The sequence below is a fragment of the Delphinus delphis genome, chromosome 12 (genome assembly GCF_949987515.2).
Source record: "Delphinus delphis chromosome 12, mDelDel1.2, whole genome shotgun sequence".
NCBI classification, from domain to species: Eukaryota; Metazoa; Chordata; class Mammalia; order Artiodactyla; family Delphinidae; genus Delphinus; species Delphinus delphis.
This window is the reverse complement of record NC_082694.2, coordinates 42053574-42071817: the sequence shown is the minus strand read 5'-3', so window position 1 is coordinate 42071817 and position 18244 is coordinate 42053574. Positions and strand designations below refer to the sequence as shown.

General features: G+C 36.8%; 1 pseudogene; it reads right to left on the bottom strand.

The window, feature by feature from the left end:
• Window positions 1-16330, bottom strand: part of LOC138414226 (tigger transposable element-derived protein 1-like) — a 157606-nt pseudogene extending 141276 nt beyond the window's left edge.
• Window positions 16331-18244: the final 1914 nt, after the last annotated feature.

Sequence of the window (18244 nt, the reverse complement as noted above, 5' to 3'; positions counted from 1 at the left end):
GTGGTCTAAGTGGGAGGGAAAAGCTATAGGGTTTTTAAAAATCTGCAAAGGAAAAAATCTTTATCATATTTGCAATATGAGCTCTATCAAAAGATCATGAGAAGTGGTGGGGGGGAATATCACTCTAGTAGTATTCTACTACATAGACCACAACTAGCAGAATGTTAGTGCTCAGAAATAAAACTACTACTTAGTAGATACCAATGGCAAAGTGCAGTCGGCTTCTGTGAAGAGAAAAACAACATTTTGCCAGAACATTCTGCATCATTCATTCTTCTATCAACTATTAACTCTTCAGGATCAAGCACCTTTATGAGAAATGCTAAAATATCTTTAGCTTGTTCCTAATCAGAGAGACCTCAGAACAGCATCAAGCTATAAAGAAACTTGAAATTATAACAAGTGCAAGTCCGCCAGTCAGGGTAAGGTATATTACTTATCTCCGTGGTACGGGATGTAGCAAATAGATGCTCTGTCCTATCATTCTGCACTCTGAAGTACAAAGACTCATCTCAAATGAGAACCTAAGTTCTTTCTTTTTTATTCTACGTTCTTCTTTTCCTTAAATCAGCAAATCCACTACACAGGCTTACTGATATTAGAGACATATGTCTCTTAAGCCAACGGTATATGAATTATAGCAGGAAATGGCTTTGAAAGTGCCTCGAAGGCAAAGTATGGAAATTCCCACCTCACTCTCCCGAGAGAACAGGATGAGCAGTCAGTATGTTTGTGAATTCAGAGAATGCTACCCCGTTGTTCAGAGACAGCATGTGTTTGTCTCTTTCTCTCTTTGAAGTTTTTGTTTGTTTGTCTGTTTGTTTTTGCGGTACGCGTGCCTCTCACTGCCGTGGCCTGTCCCGTTGCGGAGCACAGGCTCCGGACGCGCAGGCTCAGCGGCCATGGCTCACGGGCCCAGCCGCTCCGCGGCATGTAGGATCTTCCCGGACCGCGGCACGAACCCGTGTTCCCTGCATCGGCAGGCGGACTCTCAACCACTGCGCCACCAGGGAAGCCCTGAAGTATTTTTAAAATGTGAAACCTCAGACATATTCAAGGACAGTTTGCCGGGTTGGTCAAGAACACTACTGTATCTACCTATGCACTACGTTATAAATCTTCTACACTTTGGCTATGCATACGTGACACATGACCCTTATTTCTCCCTTGTGGTTGCTTGCTCAGAGACAACAGAGGTCTATGAAAGAACAGTGCTTCCCTCACAGGTAACATTTCACACATAACTCTTCGCATCTACCAACACATCAAGGTAACTGAGATGTAGTCTGGAAGAGAGCTTAACACTAACAGTCTTAAATAGACTAATTTGGATTAAATAAGCAAGAAAATTCCCTTACGTATTTGTTAGTATAATAATGCTATCTACATGTTTCTAGACTTTGTTATGTCTTCTAAGAGCACATGAACAATTCTCTAAATTCTTCAGGCATTTGGTTCAATTTGTCTGTCAGACTATTAATTAATTAGTTCTATAGCAATCTCTCCCAGCTGTCCTGTAGAAAGCCAGCAAAAGTGAAAAATCAGCCAGGATGACAAAAACAAACAAACAACAACAACAAAACACTTGCCTCCACTCTGAGTAGGAAAATCTGTCATTAAAAGAAGGTTCAACTTTCAGATCCAAAGCTCATTTCTCTTTCTCACGGGAAAGCAGACAACTGTTATGTACATTAGCCACATTACCAGCAGAATTGAAGGAAATGCCTATTTGGCACTATTTCTCCACTAATACTTTAAAACAAATAGGTGTAGTTCCTTTAGGTTTGCCTGAATATACCAAAGAAAATGACACTTTTAACATGCAAAGTAATTCATGAAAAAGGGACTTCCAAACTATGGGTGTCGTTCACATTTTCTAAAAATATAATCAGAAAGAGATAAGAAAAACTAACACAGTGTTATTACTCCTAATACTTCCCCATTCCACTGAATTATAATGTCTACTCAAAAAGAAGCTCTCATTTCTCATGTCTCCTATATTTTTAGTATTTCTTTTTCTCAGGGGTTTGGTGCATGTTGATCTAATCAAGGTCCTCAGTTGCAAGTAACAGAAGTCAGCTTTGGCTGGAAGGATATATGGAGGCTCATGGAATTGATAGGCCAACTGAAGAATTATCTGGGAAAGTACACAGAAACCATAGGAGGTAGGTGGCGGGCATCAGAGAACACCACCATGTCACACCACAGGGGTAGTCTGAACTTCAGAGAACACCACCATGTCACACCACAGGGTAATCTGAACGTCAGAGAACACCACCATGTCACACCACAGGGGTAGTCTGAACTTGCCTTCACTCTACTAAAGCACCATGGTCAGTCCCCAAGGCCGGCATCTTTACATCATCATCCAGATTCAAAATCCCACGTTGGAGCATCCAGTTGATGGTACCTCAGACACGTATCCACACTTTCAATCACTGAGAATGGGGAGACACTGGATCGTACAGTGTCTGTAGTGAGAAGTGTGATTCTGCCTGCCAAGACTCACAGAAAGGAGTAATTCAACCCATGGAGATTGGAACTTCCCACGTTGGGCAAACAAAAAACACGGCAATAACCATTATGCATGCTACAAGGAGAATTTCTCTACACATTACCTAATTATAACTCTATGTAGTAAGTATATTGATTTTTTTTTTATTTGGAGAATGGGATAGAGGGGAATGGATTGAATACTCTTTGTAGAAACTTCATTATCGAATAATGTAAAGATTGATCAATATTTTTCTACCCTATAAAGCCTGGAAGGAGAAAGTATTTCCCTCCATCTTTTATTAACCCTCTCTTTAAAAAGCATCAGTATATTTATTAATAAATGCCATTTTAACACTAAAACTAATGCAACATAAAGCTACTGCTATGAAGTTACTTTTATGCAAAGCACTGTTCAAAGCGTTTTACATGTATTCACTCACTTATCTGTACTGACTCATTTTATTTAGTGGAGTTTCTAAAGGTTTTTCTGAAGTAAGTTTTGAGAAAATAAGTTCAGGTAAAGTTACTAGTTAACTATAGGCCTCCTCAAAGGCTGGCAGAACTACCCAAATATCCCATGTTAAACTTGGTTCTTAAAAATCCATATAATTTTCCGGAAAACTGAAAAAGGGCTGATTCTTATTTCATAACGCACGTTTGTTACCCTAACCCAAACATGATTATAGTGCAACCAAGATAACATAATAAAAGTATAAATGCAATTTTTCTAGACAAAGCTTTCTTAGTAAAATAACAAATGGTAACTGGAAAAAAAATCCAGGCTGGAGAGAATTAGGGTAAGTTGATTCAATACGCTAAAATTATTAACAACTTTTAAAAGTTACCACCATTATATCAAATAACTATGGACCTTGAATTTTAGTTCACATAGCCTACCATAGAGATAATCCAAATCACATATAGTCCAAAAGCATAGGCCACTGGTTGCCTACACAATACCACAATCTGGTTCTCATTCACCAAGAGAACTCCAAAATATACCCAGCTAGAAGAAAACATTCCCAGCCTCATAATGAATTACAGGCAGTAATCATGGGGTGGTGCTCTAGGAACGTTGTTTATAACGGGCTAACTCTCTTTGACCTTCCCCTAGTCCTCCTTTTTTTGGCCCTTTTGGCCCTTCGCCCCTCTTTCTCCTACTCCCTTCCTGGAACACAGAGGTAATGATTAGACCTCTACTAGTCAATTGTAGGCTATAAGGTGACACTGAGGATTGAAGTCATGAGCTAAAGATGGCAGAGCAGAAAGAGAGAAGGAGACTGGATCCCTGAAGACAGGATAGAGACACTATAACTATGTTGGACTGCAACCCCTGCTCTTTCTTTTATATAAATTCTATCTTTCCTGAGTCAATCTAATTTGAATTCTCTGTCATGAGGCTAAACACAATCCTAAACTGGTACAACTCTCCTCCTTCTTTGAGCTTGATATTATAGATGGATATATCACGTACAACATATATAGAGAGTTCTAGTGATTGTGACTTGATACTTGTCTAGCAGCTTACTACTGAAAATGTTTTCCACAGACATTATCTCCTTTTTTTAAGGCAATTAAAGATAAGTGAGGTTAAATCATTTCAAAATGATGAAACATACAATGGAAGCACTAGATATACCAGATTAAGATTATCCAACATCTTTTCTCATCTATTACTGTCTTTCCTCTAATTAAAGCTACACTGATATGGGTTAACTTTCTTTAGTATTTGTTCTTATATGTAGGGGAAAAAAACATTTCAACTTAGACATTTAGTTATTTACTACAGTTGCAAAGTAGCTGTTGGAATTAGAAAAGATTCTTTAAACTCCATAAGTTTAGAATCCAATGCCCTCTAATTTAATATAAAATATCCACTATTTCTTAAGACTCAGTTCACCCATATCTCCCACCCCTCCAGCCCTCACCTCTGCCAACCACCAATCTGTTCTCTGTACCTATGAGCTTGGTAGAGTTTTGGGGGGCTGGGGGTTTTGTTTTGTTTTTTAGATTCTACATATAAGAGAGACCACACAGTGTTTGTCTTTCTCTGACTTATTTCACCTAGCATAATGACCTCAAGGTCCGTAGATGTAGTCACACATGGCAAGAGTTTTTTTTATAGCTGAGTAACATTCTATTGTTTGTACAGACACATACACACACACACATACACACATACATATACATGCCACATTTTCTTTACCCATTCATCCATCAATGAACACTTAGATTGTTTCCATACCTTGGCTATTGAAACTCTAATAACCTGAGAATTGGTAATGTCAGGTGAAATTATCCCCATTTTACAGATGGTGAAACAATTTCAGATGTTATCTGATCTGCTTGGAATTATAGAGCAAGTAACTAGAATATCTTTGAGGTAGACTCAGGTCTTTACACTCAGATTCCATCCCTTTCCACTATATCATACTGCTATACCTATGAGGGTTTTGCTTTTCTGGATAATATATTACATCCCTTAAAACAGCCAGATATTCCACCTGTAACAAGTAAATACATTTACTTATTTTTCATATTAACAACTTCAATCCATTGAGAAAACATTGCACTAACAACTCTGTGGCTATGGGCCAACGAGAAACACAACAGTTTGAAGATGATTCACTGGATGTCTCCCAGTCTTTGCCAAATTCATTTTAGAAGACCTCAGGAACATCATTTTAGAAAACCTCAGTTGTCTGATTCAGGGTCCCCAAATAAGTGAGTCAAAGAGATACAACGTGGGTGGAAGGAATTATTAAATGAGAAGGGAAAAGGAAAGTCTTACAGGCCCATGACTTATTGGGGATGTAAAGGAAAAGAGTTTAATTAGCTAAATATTAAATTCAGTGATTTTAGTGTAAATCATTTATATAACTAACCACATAATCTAAGCTTACCACTTTTTGCTTTCATTTTTCTCTATGTAAAAAAAAAAAAAAAAAAAACTCTAACAAACACATTGAAGTATGAACTGTGTAGTTTTGCAAGTGTCAACTGATCACATGTTTATCCACCCATTGGTAGTAGGCAAAGGCTCACCACTGTCTGTATTACGTAAGAGAGAGGCAAAGAATGAGCCCTAGATTCAAACTAAAATGACAAAAAAAGAACTGGTGACTGGACTAGCTTAACCAAATTTTTTCTGCATAAGTAAAATTAATTTTAGAAATTAAGAATCATATAAAGTAAAGAATAAAGTTACCCACCAAAGAATCAAATATAGTAAACCAATAAGAGGTTGGACTGTCAGGAAGACCTAGCATAGAGTACTGACTTTGGTACTAACTGGCTCTCTGGCCTTGAACAAATCATACAACTTTGAGGAAAGCCTTGCTTTTTTTCACATATCAAATGAGAATAATGAGAGTGCCTCAAAAGTCATTGTGAGAGTCAAGAAGATAATGTCATTGCACAGGGGCTAGTAAATATAGTTAAGTGCTCAAAAAATGTATCATCATTTTTATATATATCATAATTAAAATGTTTTTCCAGTGTCTCAAAACCTTCTCATACATCTCTTAGGTCAAAGAGGTACAATTTGTTGAAATATATCTCTAAAGAGCACCGCCATTATCAACTTATTGTGTATATACAAATATAAGTGCGTGTACAAGTCTGCCCAAAACATCCTGATCAAAAGCAATCTGGGGTTTGTTTGTTTGTTCTGTTTGGACCAAATGATAGGCCACATGATAGGCCAAAATGACTACATTCTTCTTTATCTAAAATGTACATATTATTGGAGGCAAGAGCAGGTAATACCAAGATGGGATTTCTTTATTGAAATCTATCTTGTTGAACTGTCATCTCTCGAAGTACAGAAAGGGTGATTTAGTACAATAAATAGCCTGAAAGATAAACAAGAATGAGGTCAAATTCTGAATTCTAAGAGATACTTCATCTTCTATTTATCTTGATTTCAACAGGGCTGGAAAACATCAGATTTGAGTAAGGAAAACGCAGTAAGTACTCTCCTGTTCTTTGGCCCACTTCACTAGACAAACGTAAAAGTGTGTATGTACTGGGGACAGGGGCACATGAGGGTGAATAATGGCATATAAAATGCCTTTTGATCCACAGTTTGGATTTTCATTAAGGTTCTGGTGTTGCTTCTTGGAGTCATCCAGACTCCTCAGTTACCTGATTGATACATTATATATCCTGTCAAATTAAAATCTCCTAGTACACAAACTGTTCCCTGAATCCTGTGTGAAGTTCACCACTGAAAGCCCTCACTCCTCAACGCCTAGCTAAATGGTGCCTTTGCAATAAAGAATGATGCAGCTGCTTCTCAGAAGTACCACAGCATGAAATGACTCCACTTTGCCTGCTACATTTTAACCACTGGCTCTGAAGCAGTGGTATTTAAATGAGAACTAAGTTGAAAATTAAAAACTCATTAATTCACAATACACCCTTGCTGAGTATGAGGCAGTTTAGACAAAAGAGAAGTCTGCCAAAGAGGAAAAAGTTGACTATAGAAGTTAATACTGCAAACAAGAGGCCAGAGGAAATATTTATTTAAGAGAATAATTTATATTCAAGCCTTCAGAATAATAGATAGGCTAATTACAAATATTTTTTAATCTATTCATTAAAATCCTTTTAAGGATTTTTTAAATTATATGACTATCCTAGGTTGATATCATCCCATATTCTCAAAAATATTAAAACTGCCTGCCTTTTAAAATCTTATATAATGAAAACTGTTTTCCCCAGGTTAATCTGAATTTTTATAATTTTTTAAAAGAAACAGGTAAAAAATAATCCTTTATAATAACTAATCAAACATTAAATTTCACATACTTGGAAATATTTATTGTATCCTTTGAAAAATATGCATGTATATATACACACACACAACACACACACATATGCCTATACAGACTTAAGTACACATATACACATGCACAGACACACATATATGCATACATGTGCTGCTTATTTCATTCGCAGGATGAATCGAAAAACACATCAGGGTCACAGAATCACCTGAATAACTGAATGCAAATATCAAAGAATATTTTACTGGCAAAAACAAGCAGACAAAAGCTTCATCTAGAATAAACATATATTGTAGCCCACGAAATTTTATAAAATTTTGGTAGGCATCTGTAAAATAAATGCCGGGAAGGTAAGTCCACCCATCTTTTCAGAAAAATACAGAGGAGAACCAAATATACGCTATGAAAACAAAGTCCTGGAATCCAGAACTAGATCTGAGGAGGAGGAAAGGATCACAAATCCCAGAGACCCTTTTCCATATATTTTGATGTGTTTCTTTTGTGTACAGTATCGATGAGTGTGCCATGTGCTCACTGAGAAACCAGCCCTCGGTAATTGTCAGGGATCTTCACTCTGAGTGCAGACTCCACTGGAAATTAATTGCTGCGGTGCAATCTGAACCACATCATAAATGTCATGTAGAAGTTGCAGGGAGTGAAGAGGCAGTGACAGCTCAATCCGCACTGTTTCATTTAAAGGTGGGTAAAACACACTGCGACAGAAGTGCTCTTCATCAATAATTTAGTCCGCAGTGTAAAGCCAAGCCGTGCCAAAGATGCCAGGGGGGCCGCAGCCTCCCTGGTTTTAATGACACCAGCAGGGAGGGGTTGAGGGGCCAGCTCAAATCAACATTCACTGCACATCTGGGCATGTCGGCAGATGAAGATATCAAGGACTGAGCTGACAGGACAAAGGGTTGAAAAAAGAAGTGTAACCTAGAAAACCTTTACTTTGAATTCTTTGTATAAATTCAAGGGAGATGACAGTTCCTAAGGTCATCTTATATGATAAAACTTCAGTGATCTACATAGAGAATTTTAATCCTTTCCACCATGTAATCAAAGAAAATGAAAGTTTAGTTTCTAATGTTCACTTTAAGACTCTAAGACATCCCTATTTGTTCCCCCCAAAAAAGACTTATTCGATGAACCAAATGTTAACATGAATTGCCTGATTTCATCTTTTGAACCCTAATTAGAGCTCCTCATAAGCCCCACTACAAGTGGGGGCCAGCCCAAGCTCCTCTTGACCTACGGGAGTTTAATATCTTGACTCTTTCACAATGTTTGTCAGAAACTCAAATTTTAGTATGGGAGCTTCTGTTGTAGTAAAATAAAAGAAATACTGTAACATGGCACGACCATTCCTTCCTTATTGTGCTTACTTCAAAAAAATAGAGGAGGACAGTATGTGTGTTTTCACTACCTGAAAAGTGCTATTTCTGGGATTCTAATGCAAAAGTGGATAGGGCTTGAAAAATGAGGATTATGTGAGTTACATGAGTGGAGATCTTGCCCTGATCCTTTGAGGATACCATGCAGTCCCAGGTTATGGTATTTTTAGAACCCCAGAGGCCAAATTCAATTATCTCATCCTATGTTTTGTATATTTGGAGGACATCGCAGCCTCACTAGGGACTGACTGGATTCTCACACAAGGAGATTCAGGCCTCACTGAAAGAAATTTACTGAGTTTCCATTTGCCCCCTAATGGCTTTTCACTCTGAAAACTGAAGTTAGTAACATTATTAACGCCAATCAGGGTTAAGGGTTTAAATTATTTCACTATAGAAATGAAGAATAAAAGACAATCATGGGACTTCCCTGGTGGCACAGTGGTTAAGAATCCACCTGCCAATGCAGGGAACACGGGCTTGATCCTTGGTCCAGGAAGATCCCATATGCCATGGAGCAACTACGCCTGTGCGCCACAACTACTCAGCCTGCGCTGTGGAGCCCGTGCGCACAAGAGAAGCTACTGCAATGAGAAGCCTGCACACCGCATCGAAGAGTGGCCCCCGCTCGCTGCAACTAGAGAAAGCCCGCACGCAGCAACGAAGACCCAACGCAGCCAAACATAAATAAATTTTTAAAAAGACAATCGTTATACGTAATTTACAAAGAAAAAACATGAGATGAACATTCAATGAACTTAAAATGTAACATTCTGATAATATTTAACCCCTTTTAGGTGATTAGTATTCAGACAATTGTTATCCAAAATTTAGAATGTGTGAGAAAACAGCAGCCACACTAGTTTCAAAGTATGAGTTCCTGGGGAGTATATTTTAAGCTAATAAATCCAAATGTCCAATAATTCCTAGGCATGACTAGTCTATCTTGAAGCCAGGGTAGGATGGAAAATATGTAATACAACTTAAAACACATTTTGAAAACGCCTTTTATGAAGCAGTGCATCCACTGATAGCTAAAATCTGGGGAACATGACATATGAAACTTAAACCATTACTGCAGATTATTTCACAGTTTATCCCTCTCTTCCAAATGTCTGTAGGAAAGGTTACAGATCTCACCATTAATCTGTGGATTTCTTCTGTAAACTCAATAAGAAGACTGCTAACAGTCTGAAAGGTGGACAGGTAGGTAGGTGATCCTATAGGATTTCGATGAGACAGAATGAAACAACACAACACAACACAACTCAAGCCTGAGAGGGGTATTCCTCATTGGAGGGAAATCCCAGGTGGCCTGTGAAAGGTCTTACTAGAAAGAAAAGTGACTTTGATATCAAACCCACATGTAATGTATGTAATATAGAGTCTGTAAAGCAATTAGTTCAATAATTGTCAAAATTAAAACTCTGTGAGCATATATCAAATTTCCCATTTTATGTGCTAATAAAATAGTTAATCAATAAAAGTCATATTTTCAGCTAAAAAATGGATCCCACCACATTTGGCTCCCTCATTGCATTACTATAGTTAAAACAGAAAGAACTGCTTGATTCCATTTTTTAAAAACAAAAACATTTTCATGTACCAAGAAAATACAAGAGGGAGGTGGCTACTGTATTAGAAAGTATTAAGTTGAACCCCAGAAATAGGTGATACTCAACTGTTTTTTTACCTACAAAAATGCAGTTCCATATGGCTCAGCCTAATAATTCTTTACTTTTTACTAGCTGATTTAAGAAAGAACTTTGATGGGCATTTAAATATTTGTTAAAATTATCCATTCAACAACACTTAAAAATTTTTTGAAGCTCTCCTATATATCAAACATTGTCTTTGGTCCTAGATTTAAAAAAAAAAAAAAAAAAGCACCTAGTAACAAGAATGCTTGCTTTTTAGGGACAAATTGAGAGGAATAGGGACATGTGTGAGTTTAATGCTAAGAATTTTGGAGTTCTGTTAAATGACAATGAGAAATGGGCAAACTGCATCTTTGAAATCTCAATTTACTGAAAATAAAATATAACAAATTTTTTACTTTTATATTTTTCATGTCCATAAAAGCAATATCATAAAGTCAATCCATAGAAAACTGTCACAACTTGCTGGTGGCAAGAAAGACCTGGAGAGAAGACACTCATGTAGAAGATACTCATGTATGAGCCAAAAATGGAACGGCACGTGTCACAAATACCAAATTAGTGTCCACTTTTACAAACAGAAGATGCTCATCTCTCTCTCCATATTCGCATGTACAAGTCCCTTGAACTCCAGAAATGAATGTTATAATTATCACTGGACTGTTGTAATCTTAAATAGGAATGGAAGATAATCATGCTGGAGTGTCAGACCCAAAGGATGGCTGCTTTTTAAAAGCCCATTAAACAATCTTATTCAATTTAAATGGCAGCATTATCAGAAGGGCTTTGATAATGTAGCTGCCAATTGTGCTCTCTTGATTTGTAACTTTCTTTGAGGGCGTGGGGAACATGAGCTGTTTAAAGCACCTTTTAAGAAAGCTCCTAATTTCTTTCTGACTTTGAATATTCTCTTTTCACCGCAGAGCTGAAGGGAACCTGTAGCTCTGATTAGAATGAACTCAGATTATACAGAAGGCCTGCCCTACAATTATACATATGCCGATATTAAAACTCAGAGACGCCGGCAGTCCAAGGTACAAGGCCTAAGCAGGTAATAGAACTTCCATTCAAAACTACAGAAAAAAACAGAATGAATACAACCTTTGTGAGAAGCAGATAAAATATCTCAGAGGAGCAGATTTCTTACAGAGAATTTACCGCAGAAAAGTCATAACCATTCTGACATAACTAGTTATTTTAACAAACCTTGAAAACTGTGTATGTATGTATATATCTCATATAAATGTCTTCCCAAAATATATGACTGCACATTACTGTTGGTAGCAGATATTTTTAAGTTAAATCTTTATTTAGAGCATAATGAAACATGCTAGAACTTCTTCCCAAACATCAGAAAAGGCACTTGTTTCTTATAACTAGGGTAAGTGACCCTTTCCGGTCAACTATTTGGAGTTAGTCATTAAACCTCAGCCTGCTCTAAGCCTTGGGTGTTGGTATTTAGTTGTGTAATTATGATTGATAACTTCCGCTGATCCCTTAGAACAAAATTCACAACTCATTATATTACTGAAAGAAAAAAAAATACTTAAAAAGCTAAAAATTTTATTTCATATTTATATCATGTAATGTTTCCATGAAATTACAAACGAATCCTAACTTTATATCACTCACAAAAGCTCATAAAGGGCCCTAAACCTAGGAAGACTATATAGTAATTATTATGTATTATAGCATATATGTAATATATATTAATTATTGGCCTCTAATTGTTGCTGTTGGTGGGAAATATGAGTGGTAGAACACTAAGAAGAGGAGCTCCTAGTTTAAAAGGAGTAAACAGCAGGAATAAAAGAAGTCATAACTATTTTAAGCCAATAATTTTATGATTCAATATGAATGTCTCAAAGGGGTAAATAAGAATTGTTAAAAGAAATCTTTCCCAATGTGTAGTTTTTTAGCTAGTTATTTGAACACTAAAATAATAACCATCTAGGCAATAACGAATGGAGCAAACAATGTCATTCTAAGAAATCAATTTTTTCTTCATTTAAACCCAATCTCCATGCAGAATCTCAAGACTCATCTTAAGAAAAGACTTGTCCACCAGGCCTGCTAGTGATGAGAGGTAATGCTGCTCTGGTCCCACTAACCAGGCATCTACCCTACATGCCAGTAGATTTAAGTTGCCATCAAGTTAAATACCTCCTACAAGAGGGAACCATTCACCTGGACAGTTCTTCCTTGCCATCTTCCCACTGAGTGAAATTGCAATAACTATTCATGGCCATAAGGAGGTGGGGTAGGGTGGGGAAGAGGACTTGTTCTTAGGAAGGAAAAGAAAAGGTGTAATTAAAATAGGGAAAACATCTAATGTCTCAGCTACCTCGACCAGTCTGTGAGGTCCAGGAGAAAAGAAGGTGCTTTGGAGATCTTGCAAAAAGGTTAGGGGAGGGTATTATGTGGGTAAGGGGTGGAGGATCCTTGAAAGGAGTTAGGGAAGCAACATTCCAAATAGGCTTTTTTAAAATTCACTTGGGTTTGCACAATATGTTTCTTGAAAGAGTTTGAGGCCCAGTATATAAAAAGCTGACTATTTAGATATTTGATTCCTTAAAAGCAATTAGGAATACAAAGCAGATGGTCCAGCATTGTAGATTTCCCTTTTCATATTGCTTAAACACTAGAGATCAATAAGTCTAATATAAACAGATGATTTCCATAGCAGGGTTTATAATTAGCTGGCACTGAATGTGTCCAAACTCTAAAATAATTAGCAGAAGCATGTGGCACACCATTAAAACCTTGTGGCTTGTCTGCATTTACATTTATAATTATTAAAGTTAATTATGATGCTTGTGGTGTGGTTCCAAGCTCCTTTACAACTTAGATTAAATATTTTTTTTAATCCCATAACTTCCTTTCTAACCTTCCTTGGGCCTCTGGAAAACAAGTGAAATCAGACCAAGTTAGGAAAATGTATAGCTGCCATTTTTTGCTCCAAAGAATAAATTCTGACTTTATCGTGAAAGATACGCTCTTCTTAAAGAGCTGGCAGCCTTCTCGAATGATGACAATATTTCGATCTTGAATTTTAATTTGTTCATAATGGTGAGGATAGGCAGGATAACAATGCTTACAAGTCTTCAGAGTGAAAGCTGTCATTTTGAGAGAGAAATGAATGGCAAGTCAGTGCCAATATGGTCTCCTCAATTTATTATATAGTAATAGAGAATTTTAATAACATACTTACATTGTTCTTGATTCAAGGTCTAAAGGTACTCTCCGTTCTCTTAGAGTGCAGGTAACATTTCACAGAGCGGGAACAAGCAGCTCATCTTTATTTTTAAAGTTCATATCTCCTAAAAATGGCATTTAATAAAGACCCCCTTGTGTTAGGAGCTCTGCATACAATAAGTATAAAACAGACATTGCCTTCTCAGCCAGAACAATGAGAGTCTCAATCTCACCACCAGTCATGCTAAAATCACAAGAGCAGATTTCCTTAAAATTCGCATCAACAAAAATGTTGCGTTTTTGCAGATCTTATACTCCAGTATCATCAACTGTCATTGCAAAAACTGGCCAGTGTTCTCAATATAAATCTCATTAAATCTGAAGATTTTCAACTTCTAGTCAAGAATATTTTGTCAGCATTTGTACTCTGTACCCTGTGCAATGCACCAGGCCAAAGTGAAAGATGTAGTCCTTAACCTATTTACAAGTCAGTAAATCAGAAAAGAAATATTAAACCCCTTATTTTCCTCATTTGCTCACAGATACCTCTGCTACTATATTCACATTATCTCTACTCAGTCAATGTAACATATGCACTTTCTTTATAAAAGAATACAGTGACTTACACAGTTTAAAGTGATTTGTCTTCTAGTGCTTTCCATTTGCTAAAATTTTACATAAATTCCATATACAGTTAGCATTCTCCAAAAAAACACATTGTTTTCTGCTATTTCACTTTTCAAATAATTTCTATTAGACTTTTATATCAGTTTAAATATACTACTCTTGTCCACCTATAAACTGTAAAACACATCTCTATAAAATATCTAACAACCAGCTTCATTTTTTCCCCCACAGCAGAGAGAGATTTTTTTAATAGAAACAGACAATTTTTCATCATGGAGAAAAATCCTTTGTTTCATCACTTCTGATGCATCAGTTAGAGGTAAAAAAATTAAAATATACTTTATTCAAGCTATTAATATTGGAATGAAAGATATTCTTGTTAATTTCATTACTAGTAAAATATGTAGATATAAAGACACTGTAATTTTAATGTAGCAGATGTAATATCAGCAGAGTGATTTTAAAATTACATATTATTTTAATAAAACTTAAATAAGTACATCTAGTGACATTTTATGGTCATTACTGGCTAAGAGAAATAGAAGATGAAGGAAGGAAGGAAGATAGAATGAGATGGATCAAAGTAAGTAAAACCTCAAGACTGGGAAGAAAAAGAAAAGATGCAGGAGACCATAGAAGGGGTCAAGGAGAAAATTAAGATTGTGGAATCTACATATTAGAAATAGTTGTCTACTAGAAAAGGTCACAAATATTCCCCCTGCCCACCTTCATATCTCCAAGATCTACCTTCAGTTTTTCAAAATCCAACGTGAACTAAGTTCCCCCAGAGCAAATCTTATTCATACAATACCCCTGGTATCACTACAATAGAAGCAAGGAATTTAAGAACTCCAGTTTTAATTATCATATGCTATGTTATAGTTACATGTGTGTGCATTTGACATATATATGATCTGTGCTCCTTGAAATTTCCTCTGAGGACACAAGTTGTTAGTCATGTATTATTTTTCCTAGAAAAACTTAATTCACATAACAATCTTTCTTTATTGAAATAACCCAGAGAGATAAACAAAAGCAAAATTTTTTAAAAGTTCTTCTAAATAAGACAAGGAAAAGTATGTATATGAAACCTTGTGATATTATTATGTTGCATTCCCTACAATAATACGATGTCATCATTCACACGATCTAGTTATAAAAACATGAATTATGCCATCCTTCATCAGCATCACCAATACGTTACACTTTCTGGCTGTCTAATGTGTTTAGGGCAGCTTGTTAGATGCTGGGGTCACTAAGATTAATCTCAAGGGACTCACAGCCCAACTGGGGACACGCAAGGTGTCATGAGCAACCATACAAGGCAAAACCTGCTCTGTGAGAAATGCATGGTACAAACCATACTTAATAGATATACAGGAAAGAAAACAGTCACCTATGAAGCCTCACTAAAATAATGAAAACTTGAAATATGTTTTGTAGAAGAATGGGACTTCAAACAGATCCATCTGGGATATTGAGATAGAGTATTCCAGTCCGCCCACACACACCCCAAAAAAGGCATGGGTTAAAGCACAGAATATATTCAGAGAAGAAGGAAATAAGCCAATTTGGAGAAATAGGTAGATGTCACCTTGTATGAGGTCTCTAAAAAGTTTGTATTTCAATCATCGGGTGATAGAAAACTTTGTAAAAAACATTCTTTTTTGGTGCAGGGCCTGTGTTTGGGTTCTTTTTTGTCACTCTGTAGATTATCTTAAAAAATCAGCACAATTTTCAACTCTATTTTGCCCATGTAAATATATCCTTGGCCTAAAGAGAATAAAACTGAGGTCACATTCCCCCTACAGCCCAAGTGTTTTCATTTCTCAAATCTCCAATAAAAAAACATACATATACCTCTCTTAGAAAACCCACATTCTTCTCCCAGACTACTTAAATCTACTTCATGTCCATCACACACTTTCTGGCCCACACTTAGGTTTCCTCTGGCTCTGGCCAGACCAGGAGATGTCTGGAATGTGACAAGGTAGTATGAGCCTGCCAGGTCTATTCTGTTAGCAAATTTATTTTCTTCTCTTAGACGGATGATAAAAATGTCACGGTGTGATGCTTTCGCAGGCCCAGGAGCTCCCACCTACAGCTGCGGGGCTTGAGCGGGACCAGAAGCCAAGAATGCCATAAGGAGCACAGACAGATCCTCCGCCATCACTGCTTCTCCTGCATTGCTCATTCTCCTGCTAAATGATGCAATGGGACCCCCTCAGGGATTCTGAGTCTGATCATGTTTTTCTTGCTATTTTTTTACTTCCATCTTCCCTTCACTAAAGCGGCCCAAACTGCTGAATTTTTCATGAAACAGATAATATCATTGTACACAAGATAATGGCATTCAAATACATCCATCTGCTTGTTAGCTCTGACTACATTGATTGCAATTCTACTGAAAGAATATTTACCAAAAAAATGATTTTTTTTTCCTGCTTTTGTGGTATTAAAAATGCACATTTTCATAAGGAAACTATGGAGGGACCCGTATATGTACATAAACTAAGAGGGGAAAATGAACTGAGAAATTAAGCGGCGGTCCCTGGGGCTCATCCAAGAACAACAGTTTACTTTTTCTCAAAGGTGGATTTGAAATCCAGATGAGTTTTATGACTCGATGATTCTGTTCTTCCATCAGCTCAAGAACGAATGGTGGAAAACTGCTTTTCACCGCTATGATAGACGGAGCCCAGGCGGCTCCTCCAGAGGCTGCAGAGCACAGAGTCCTGCCACTCACCACATCTGGGATGGCACTGACTGGATGCAGCAGGATGGGAGAGCAAGACTCCTTCCTCCAGCTTCTCCCCGTCTCTATGGGTGCTGGAGTGACAGGAAAGAAGAAGAAAAGATCAGAGTGCAAGAGAGAAAAGGAGATCCCATCTGTCCTTTCATGGCCTGGAATTTAGCCTCTGATCCTAGAATGGGTAATCAGCCATCTGATTCCGACAAGGAGAGTTCACTAACTTTTTGCACATCTTATCTCAAAGGCAGAGTTTCTTCTGTCTATATCAGGAAAGTTAACTTAAGAATTCCTTAACACTATCGACTTCTACCCCCTTACCCCCTTATCCATAAATGATGCACTTATTCATGTATTTACTTTGCTATTCTAATTGCCATTCTCGTCTTCGGAAGTCAAGTGAAAAACTAATTCAGTGTGTTGGTATATCTGTAACCATTATGTCATAAGATGTTGTTTTCTCTGCACTTTTTCTTTGTCCTATTCAACCACAGTCATATCGTATTAACTGGCTTGGATTCTTATTTGAATAATTGCTAAGACATTCTCTAACTGGCATGAGATTTTTAATTGAATGTTCAATTAATTCAATTACCCCTAGCTTCCCTAAATTCTAGACAATTACCTCTAGCATCTTTAAGCTCTAGACAAAGATTTTTTTATCCAGTATGTAAAGGAAACAGCAAGTTTATCTCAGTCCAAGTTGTCTTCAATCTTCTAAACCAAAGGTGAATGACACACTGCACTTAACCTAAACATTTTCCAACCAAAAAGCTATTACTTTTCAATACTTACAAGATTTGTAGATAGAAACTTCCTTTGGACCTTCAGGAAATGTTTTAAAGACTCAGAAGTTCTTTCATTAGTAAGAGGTAATTTTAGTGAAAAACTTAAGAAGTGCTTCTACAATAAACACACACATTCCTCTTTTCAATGATATCCAGATTGGGCCAGGGTAGGTACGTATGAGTATTATGAGTACACTTTATGCAGTGTTATTTTCAAGGACCAAGGGATAAATCCAACTTCCTGGAGATCTGGGATGATTTCTTCTATGTGCCCCATGCCATAACTAGAACCTTGTGTGAACCCCACAAAACAATTAAAAATGAAGTAAAAATGTACAGTCTTCCTTTATTATTTCTGGCATGTATTTCAAGTCATTGCTGAATCAGAAACTGCTATGATCGTAAATTCCTTTTCTTCTTAAAACATGTTTCATCATTTGTGAAACAGAGAGGTATATTAATTGTGCCAATGCTTGATATTTTTGAAAATGATAAACAGCTTTGTATATTCTTCCATATTTTCAAAACAAGTTGAAATTCTGTTTAG